General features: G+C 38.9%; 1 long non-coding RNA gene across 1 annotated transcript; it reads right to left on the bottom strand.

The window, feature by feature from the left end:
- Positions 1-731: 731 nt before the first annotated feature.
- On the bottom strand, positions 732-7,549 carry LOC109962324 (uncharacterized). The gene is made up of 4 exons (XR_002275240.1): positions 7,388-7,549; positions 6,789-6,835; positions 5,836-5,929; positions 732-1,048 (listed from the first exon to the last, which is right to left on the bottom strand). It is a non-coding gene; the product is annotated as an uncharacterized LOC109962324 (long non-coding RNA).
- Between the last annotated feature and the right edge of the window lie 318 nt (positions 7,550-7,867).

Raw genomic sequence — 7,867 nt, 5'->3', positions numbered from 1 at the left:
TTAAATGAGACTAATTTATGGTGAACATTTCTAGAAAAAGGTTTTGAAAAGTAAAATATATTAAGTAAAAACACAGGATGAAATCACTAAGCATAGTTCAATTCTGTATGACTATTATTTAGTCAAGCATTAGTTCCTGCCTTGGGTACATTCTGATTAAATATACTTTTGTTATGCTCAAGCTGACAGAGAAGTCACAGTCAGCAGCTACATTCACACACTACAAACGATGGCGGGGTATATTTTATTTATTGATATATTTAAAACTCCAAGTCCATGCATTATACATGTGGTGTAAAGGTCCATATAAATCTTTGCTAAACAGGGAGAGCAATTTCACAGGTAGATGCAGTGGGATCCCATTTATAGAAGTGACAAATGAAAATATGATGGCCTAAATAGAAGACATTTAACATATTTGTGTATAATTTTAGGTTGTTTTTATTGTTGAATCAAAAAGCAGCTTCATACTTGTTGGCAGTGACTAACGCATTGCAACGTAAACACACTATGTCACAAACCATAAGCACTCAGTTGCACATTACTTGTTCCTGTCAGAAACACTCTTGCTGCCGTTCCTGCTCTATCTGGAGCACAAGCGAATAAGTAGCATTGTGCTTCGTTATGATGGTATATGGAAAAAATGATGTGTGGCATATGGCAAAATGGTGTGGGAGGTGCACAGAGAGAGAGAAACAGGATTTACACACTACAGGGGAAGTGTCCGCCTCACTCTGCCCACTTCAGTCTACAGTTCTTTGGGTGGAGCTACATTACAGAAGTGATGAAAAACCTGATAGACTTTTGTTCTGTGTTCAGCATCAGCCATTGCCACTGAAATGTTTAAATGACAATTTTGCTGTAAGGATTCTTACGTCATATTACATGTACAAAGTATCTTTGGAGATGCATTATTGTTATTAGTTTTCTTCCATCAAAGGGAAATGGAGGGAGTGAGTGGGAGAACTGTTGTCCTTGCTGCTGGGGAACTTTGATCCTCCACCAGGGGTCACTGTTGTGCAGTGAGATTGATCGCTAGTAACCTCTCCTGAGAAGATCAATGAGTTCAGGTCTTTATGGAGCCGCCCTCCAACTGTGCATCTTAGTGACTAGTTGCATGTGTGTCTGTGCAAGTGCCTTGTATTATTCACACTGTGGAGATGGAAATCTGTTTATACACTCACACTGTGGGGACTCTGCTCACCTCATGGGGACAAGATGTAAAAATCTGTGAATTGTAGGGTGACGACTTGGTTTAAGGTCTGATGTGGGTTGGGGGTTTGGAGAGCAGTGGTTATAGTAAACATTAGCACATGTGTCAGTAGCCAGCTGACTGCTCACTTGTGGAGTTCTCTGCCACGCAGTGGTTATAGCAAACATTAGCACATGTGTCAGTAGCCATCCGACTGCTCACTTGTGGAGTTCTCTGCCATGCAGCTACCTACTTGTCCATGTTTTCATTTGTCTGTCCGTTTACTCATCCATCTCTGATATACAATGTGAATGGTGGCACAATACAAAGAAATGAAATGCATGTTCAGTTGTACTGCAACTAATGTGGTTCATATTATTGTAATTAATGATTTAAGACAAAGCACTGTGTGACAATTCAGTGAGTTTGGGGCCCTTGGAGCACAACAAGCCCATGCTTATGTTTAACTACCAGTGTTCACATAGTGAATTTAAATAGGAAAATAAGTGGGATATAACTGAACTACACTACAAATGAAACACAATTAGCTGGACTAATTATAAAGTCATATACTGTACAAGCTAGTTTTACAACAGGTCCTTGTTCTGTGATATCACAGCCTAGAAGCTGCCCATCTTAAATAGCCACTTATCTCACTGCTGGACACAGGATTATATACATATTTCCCCCCCATTTCCCTTGTATAAACCTGTTCCACCTGTTTCTACTGTGGTCTGTAGATAATCTAGAATAATGACTTTTGTGGAAGTAGTAGAAACACCAAAGTTTAAAAGACAGCTAAAATAGCTGTCAGTAAAAAAACAAAGTGTGTAGTAAAGCATTGCATTACATTTTAAATTTTTACATGCAAATTGTTTAAAATTTGTACCTTATCAAATACACATACTGGAGTTAAAGTAAAATATTTCTCAGATATAGTTAAGCACAAGTATAAAACAGCTTAAAATGAAAATACTCAAGTACAAAAAGGACAGTAAACCGTAATTACTTTCTGTCCACTGTGCTTTAGTGCTGCCCACCCATGTACCAAAAAAATCTTTAAAAAAAAAAATTGCAAATATGGTTTCAAGGCTTCAAACAATGTCAAGGTGTGGATAAATGTGTGAAAACCTTTCACTAAAACCCATCATTTACTAAAAGATAGGCCTATTAGAAACATTGTATTTCTGTAGGCAGCTACCACAAAGGCAAAAAAGAAAATGCTGAGCTAAGTCTGTAGTTTCCTTAAATGGGCAAACCATCTGTTCCATGCAGCCTGAAGCCTCCCTGTTCTAATTGTCCCGTCTGCAGTGTTTGATATGCATAATTAGACTTTTAATAATCTTTGCGATGCAGGTGATGTTTGCCATGAGTTCAGAGATTTGCATTTTCCTTTTGATTGGACTTTATGAATCTCCCACTACCTGTGTCTTATTCTGTCCATGATACTGCACATAAACCCTTTCAGACACTTGCTGTACATGAAGTACAATATTTAATCTAGTTATTAAATGCTTAACTTTGCTTCAGCACCTACACAAACTTTGAAAGGACACAAGTTTGTAAAGCCATTTAAAATCAATAACCTTACAAGTTTTTGAAATGCAATGGGTTCCCTGATAGACTAGTGTTGGTACAGTGCTGCTGTGGCCCAGGTTCGAGTCAGGGTTGCGTCAGGAAGGGCATCTGCCATAAAACATGCCAAGTGTCAAAATGTGAAATGTCGCTGTGACGATCCTAACGGGAAAAAGCCAAAAGCAACTTTTTTTAAATGCAATATAAAATGTGCTGTTGACAGCGATGTATCCACATAGAATCATGCAACTGCATTTCAGTATTTATTTTGATTCAGTCTAATTGCCCTTACCTGTAGCAGCAGATTCTTAAAACAAAATGCACAGTTGAAATGAACACCATCTGCTCAATGTGTAAACAAGCAACTGTTTGCCAACAGATTTATATAGCTTTAGGTACTCTAACGCAAGATAAAGGGGATGTATCTTGTTCTCCTGGCACCAAATGGCCAAAGCTCTATTAAGCATGAATCAGAACTGGCCTCATGCATCAAATTTAAACTGTCATCTAACTACTCAGAAATGAATAGCTGCAATACTGCTTGAACTCAAAAACAGTCCACTAACATTTTAGATGCAACATTTCCTGTAGCAGAATTTTTGTACAAACATTCATGGTTTACACAATTAATCCTGGTGACTTGATTTTTCACCTATAGCTGCCAGCAATTCAACACACCAGCTAGGCCCATACCTCAGTGATGAGGCAGAAGGTGTAATTGTAAGACAGGGGTTGCCAATTCCAGTTCAAGTGCCGCTGCCTTGCTGAATTTCTAGTTCTCTGCCCTGCCCACAGTTGATTACCTGGGCAGGTGTGTTCAGTCAGAGGCTGGAAGATACCAATTCCCTTTTCCTCACTCCACCTAAAATGGTGTCTTCTAGCTTCTGACTGAACACAGCTGATCTAAGTAAATAGGGGGTAGGTGAGAGTTTGAAAACATGCGAGGCAGCAGCCTTGCGGATTGGCCACCCTGTTGTAAGGTAACGTTTTAGTTGTACTGGGACACCTGAGCATTCTGTGCTGCTCTTGGGCATGGCAGACACCCCAAGTGGAAGCAAAAAGGCAGGAGGACATAAAAGGAGGGCTGTGAAAGAAAAACAGCTGACGTACAGGTGTAGGAATATTTATAGGGAGATGAAGTGATTAGAGGCACAGGCCTGCTCCTGAAGCACCTATTCTCATCTTCATTAGTTCAATACAGGATGCAGCTGAACTGCTTGAGTCCAAAACTTGCCACTGTGCACAAGTTTTTGTTTTTTTTTTTTTTAAATACAATGGTTTTTTTTTCAGATAGGGCATTAGTGTTCAAGTTATAAAAGGGGCAACTGAACTACTTGCCTGGTATCCTTCATGAAACTTTCCCAGCTAACAAAGTTAATCTACCTTTCTCTGCAACAGTTGAGTTTGTAGCATAGGTACAAAGATCTGCAGATTGTCATGCTAAGGAACTGACATGCTTTTTCCTCCTTTTGCATGGCTCATTGTTTACTTTACACTAAACTGAAAGTATCACTTGTTGTACAGCAGTGAAGCAGTTTCCCTTTGAGTGCAGTGCCATCTGAGACAGTTCATGAGGGGAAATGGTCCTCTCTTTTTACACTGAATCTACTATAGTAAAGAATGTGCAATTAATATTGGGCTAATAATCTAGGGCATATCCACAGTATGACATTGTGCAACCGGAGACTCATTTAAGAGATCAAAATGGAAGCTAAAAGCAGAATTTTATGGCCTGCTAGCCATGCCTCAAATTTAAGCGTTGTACAGTGGTTTACTGCAGTGATTTAGGCAAGTGGATCAACATCTACTCAGACTATACACTATCCTGTGGAGAGCTGTCAGTGAAATGTGTGAGTACCAGGACCAGACTGGAAATCAGGTACGAAACTACAGCATTTCAAAACCATTCTGCAAATCCTACATTTAACCTCAAAGCATTAAAGGGATCAGTTGGCCTCACGCTGTCATACATTTAGAGGGCAAGGCTCTAGCACAATGGTAGTGTTGTCTGAATGCAGTGGTAGCGGCAGTTTAACGAGTACACTCACAGAAGTCACTGGACAAAGGAGCATTTCATCTGTGAATTCTGCTGCTGTGTCAAGTGCCAGCGACATGTTATGATGAGATAGGATACAAAGATTCTCTAAAACACCTAAAGTCTATACAGGGAACATGCATAATACCAACACCCCGTTATTAAGCAGGTTATGAACTGAATAGCATGTTAAGGCATGAGATGGTGACAATGCTAATATTCACAGTTGATGCAAGGTCACTGGTGCTTTAGACAGTTTATTGGATTCTATGCAAAGATACTGTGGAGGTAGATAAAGAAAGGGAGGCAGGAAGGACTATGGGCTTTTGAATGAGGGAAATGATTAACAGGGTACAGAAGTTCTGTAAGCAACAGTGTGATAGGGAATAATTTTAGTTAATGCACCTTAAACTATAGGCCACCACTCTTAACTCTACATTTACAGGCCAGAATATGGCAACACCTTATCCATTTGATCTTGCATTCCAAGTTTGGTTGCTGCATTTCTGTACCAATTAAAATTAATAAAATGCAAAAGTCAGAAAATTAGGAAATGCAAAACAACTAAAGATCTCAGGACAAATGAACAAGCCATTCATCTTTGACCCTGAGCTGAAAAGGTCAGACAGTTAACCTTAATTTTTAATTGTGCCCAGGTGCCAGTTACTTCAAGTTTGAGAGCTCATGGACTAGATGCACATGGTAGTATGTCACCTGCAGTTTGACATCTTTGAAACCAGCCACGTTTGGATAATGTTTTAAGATCAATGGCAGGTAAGCTGAAAATGAGCGGTAAGCCTACTATAGAGGTAGTTAAGTAACTTCAGCTTCACTTGTTTGTATTTTTTTCCCCCCACACTTCAGACTAAAAAAAACAAAAAAAAACTTCACAGGTTTGAATCTGCACTTGTTATCAAACATCAGCAGCTATTTAAGGTGTAAAGTTAGTATTTCACCCAAAAAATATTTTATATTTACAGACACTATCAATCATTTTGATGTTCAGAGCATTACAGGAGAAAGTACAATTTACCTTTTGATGTTTCTTTCTCTGTCCACCTCATCTCCTATTCTACTCCAGTGATTTCCACCATCACAGTAAGGGGGTTATCTGTGCAGGCAGACAGCTGTAAGGCAGTTTAAAAAGAAAAATTGTGGAGAGAAAAGTGTGCTGGTTGAAGTTTTATAAACTATTAAATGTTGACTGTTATACTGCATTATTGAAAAAAGTAAGCTTGACTGTATGCTTTACTTTGACAGCAAAAGTAAAATGCAACAAAACTGAACACCATTAGATGCTACAGTTTACATAAACCCATTACAGAATTTATAAGTGCCGCCCTTGTGATTCACCTCTGACCCATATTACTCCAAGCACAAAATAATCCAAGGGATTTTGAAATGAAAACAAATTTATAATAAGTCAACATTAGCACAGTATGGCATGGAACCCCCCACCTCCAGAATTACTGACCCAGAGTCAAATCATACCATTAATATTCTGGCCTCCTCAACATGATAGGACTGAATGACAGGCTAACTGTGCAGCTGAGGCAGACATTTCAGCTAAATGTAACACTGTGGCTGAAGTCTGTATCTTTGCGCATATATAGACCATAATCTTTCCTTAATATGCTGGTTATCATCCTGATATGTTCAGTGTAAACATACATGCAACATCCCTAATGTTAACAAATCAAAATGCAATTGCTTCCTAAACATCTATTGACATTAACAATGGTTATACTTAAGTGCTAAATATAAAAGCTGTTGAAAACATCACATCCGTGTCACAAGTTACCACATGGTCACTATACACTTCCAAAATCAATTTTGTTCTTGCATGGCCTAATTTATGTGTCTTATCACTCTCGTTAGTTTAAAATGCAGTCAAGTTAAACTACTGACAAGCCAAAGAGCATACATTACTCCCATACTCCCCTGCACTGGCTCCCAATTAAATACAGAATTAAATTTTGAATTCACCTTGTGAGCTTCAAAGTGAGTGCTGCGCCGGTTACGTAGTCCAAAACCTGCAGAAAGTGAATAAAATATGCCCTCATTATTCAGGGAGATTTCAAAAACCTGCACAGTAGTTTGAGATATGTAATAAAATTGGCATTAAATGTAAAACATGGTAAATTTCTTTGTTTGAATTACAAAACTAATGAGGCACATAAATCAATACTATAATACTCCTGGATGACTGACATGTACCACCATGCATGTTCAAGAGGTATCTGTTACTACACAATGAATTAAACGTAGCCTCTAGGCTACTATTTAAAAATTCAGTTTCACACAAACCGGCCTACATTTAATTGAACACAGGCATCAGTGCAGGTTTCAAAACAGTCCTTGCCAAGTGTGACTGGCAGATTCTGTCACAACAGATACCAGCTTAGTCTCCACATACATGTGATAAATGAGCTTTAATATTAAAGAAAGAAGCAGCTGATGAAAACCTACATAACCTTAAGTTTAAAAACTAAACACTACCAAAACCACAACAAGTAAAACAGAACACAAATGAACAACTTGACAAAATGGAATCACCACAGTAATTTTGTGAAACAGAATAGTACCGGGCATGAGTCCACACACAAACCACAAGAACTGCTGGGGAAAAAGTGTCCTTTCACCACAAGCGGAGCACAGCTGAGCAGCAAGACAAACAAAGCGGCAGCATGGAAGCATGACTAGCAGGACCATAGCACAGCAGAGGAACCACTGAGCTCTTCAACAAAGAGTAGCAACTGACAACAAACTGGAAACCGAAGTGTGTGAGCTGATAGCTTAAATACACAATCTAATTGACTGATTGCAAACAGCTGAGTTCAATCAAAGCTGGTGATGGGGAGCTGTAAAACAGGAACAAATGAGTGTAGGGTGAGGTAGCAGAAGTGTTTAAAAGTAAAAGCATGAAACAGGAAGTGCATGAAAGTTGTGACAGCATCTCCAACTTGATGATGTACCTGCCCACAAGAGGATAAGGATAAGGATAAGGATAATCACAATCACAATCACCTTTATTGGCCAAGTATGTTACACACAAGGAATTTGTT

This window comes from Monopterus albus, unplaced genomic scaffold, assembly GCF_001952655.1.
Source record: "Monopterus albus unplaced genomic scaffold, M_albus_1.0 scaffold3.1, whole genome shotgun sequence".
In the NCBI taxonomy this organism is placed as follows: domain Eukaryota; kingdom Metazoa; phylum Chordata; class Actinopteri; order Synbranchiformes; family Synbranchidae; genus Monopterus; species Monopterus albus.
This window is presented reverse-complemented; position numbering and strand designations above follow the sequence as displayed.